Source organism: Echinops telfairi, unplaced genomic scaffold (assembly GCF_000313985.2).
Source record: "Echinops telfairi isolate 266 unplaced genomic scaffold, ASM31398v2 ScPeMD7_7425;HRSCAF=8463, whole genome shotgun sequence".
NCBI lineage: Eukaryota > Metazoa > Chordata > Mammalia > Afrosoricida > Tenrecidae > Echinops > Echinops telfairi.
Window position 1 is genome coordinate 1,860,306 of NW_022111325.1, and position 2,225 is coordinate 1,862,530.

Below are 2,225 nucleotides of genomic sequence, written 5' to 3' on the forward strand. Positions count from 1 at the left end.
TCGAAAGATCATAATATGGGCATGTTGTTTAGAAATGTACAGGTGAAGGCCGGGAAAGGCAGCCAAGAAACTTGAGGGAGGTTGTCTGTCTGCTGGCCGGGGAGAGAAGCCAGCAGGGGTCATGACCAACCAGCCTTGCAGAACGCCTGGGCTTGTCAACACAGGCAGCTGTCAGCGTGAAGGCAAAATACAAGCCACTGTATCCGCCCCTTCCAAGGAAGCTCTGGGTTTGAGGGCTAACCTCCACCTTCGTTGTCCTCGGTCTCTCCCCCTTCGGTGTGGACAGGCCGGACAGTGCATCTGCCTCCTTCACCACCTTGAAGCCACTCCTCTATAATAATTTTTTTTAATTAAAAAAATCTGATAATACAAGAACCTGATAGAAAAACTCCTTGAACAAATTCATTTCATTTTCCCACACACACTTTGAAGGCCCTGGCATGTGGCTGTTAGTCAGACAGATGGTCTCATTAGAGACCCTCAGAAGAAAGGCCTGGCAGTCCACGGGGCCCAATACCAGCCCGTGAGAACTCTCTGGAGCCCCGCTCTGCTGTTGACACAGATGGGGTCACCAGGAATTGGAATCGACTGGGCAGCAACAGCGGTTAGTTTTTTTTGGTTAGTTTTTTTAAAGACGTAGGCAAGGATGGGAACTGCAGGTGTCTCGGTGCCAATAAAACAAACAGGCCAACTAGATAGATTTTAAAGGCGCTCTGGTGGTACAGTGAGTCAGTACCAAGCTGCTAACCCCTAGGTCAGTGGTTCAAACGCACCAGCTGCTCTGAAGGAGACAGATGAGGCAGTCTGACCCTGTGGAGATGTGTAGCCTCAGAAACTCTAAGGAGCGGGTGTCCTTGCCCCGTGGGGTCACTATGCGGCAGAATCAACTGGATGACAGGAGATTGTGTAAGTCTGAAGTACCCATCCTCATCTCCTCAGGCCTCCCTGCTCCCAGGAGCTGGGTGCCATTTCTGCAGATCTGGAAACTGTATTTTATTAACCCATGGTAGGCCTGGCCCTGGAAGACTGACTGTCCATCCCTAGGAACATTGGAGGGAGGGGGAGAGATAACAAGGAGGGGCTGGCCCCCACCAGACACAGAGCTGTATAATTATCGTCCACCGCAGAAGCGCCATCCACAGAGGGGCTATTAGACGCACACTGTATGACATTGTCATGTCTGGTTTTCACAACAGCTGCAGTGGCTGCCTTTGTGTCTCTGTCTGTAGGGGGGGAAGCCCAGAGGTAGAGAGGACAGAGGTGCATAACTTGCTCGAGGTCATGGCAACAGTAAGTAGCAGAGCTGGCTTCTTCCCAGTCACAGCCATGCCCTGGGCAACTTCACGCTCCCTGTTCGGTGTCAGACAGGGGCGGGCAGACAAAGAGCATCTTAATGCCTGACACTCATCAGTGACTATGTGCCAGGAGCTCTGAAGTGCTGGGTGGGTGCCGGCTCACAGCAACCTTAGGGAGTAAGTAGGTACCTGTTATTATGCCATTTTCCAGATGAGGAAACTGAGGCAGAGCTCAGACGCTCTGACTCCAGCCTCCCGGGACTTGGTCACTGCGCAGCAGCCTCTCCCTCCCCCAGTGAAAGGGGAGAACAAACAAGCATGGAAGTTCACAGGGGATCGGGGGGCGCCACCAGTGAGTGAGGAGAGGTGAAGGTTTGAACTGCATTGCCCACTCTCTGCCCATTTGAAAATGTAAATTCAGCTCGCGTTCAACCTCATCCAGTGGTCCCTGGTACACTCAAGGGGAAGTTCATTTAGAGTCTGACTTTTGTATATGGATGCTAAAAAGGGAAGCGGACAACACGCTACACGAAAAGGTGGGTCCATCTGCTCTCATTTTGAGCTGACATGTTGAACCTTCAGGAGGCCTGGCCTGGGCCCTGCTTACAGCCCCCTTAGCGCTCCCACGGGCTCTCATTGCTCCGTGACACTGGGCTGCCCAAGCCATCATGTCTCCAGGAGCAGGCGCCACCTGGGACACCAGCTGGCCTTCGACCAGGTGAGCTGAGGGAGGTAAGAAAGGACCCCTTGATAATGATGGTTTCAAGGCCAACTGAAACCTGTCCCAGGAAATGTGCTCCGTGGACGCCCATTGGCCAGACTCAGAACCTTTGGCTTTGGGCAGCACTGACAAAGCCGGCACTGGGGGCACGTGAGAGACTTCATGGAAAACTTGAATGAAAAATAATGGGATCTTTGTGTCAAGGTTTT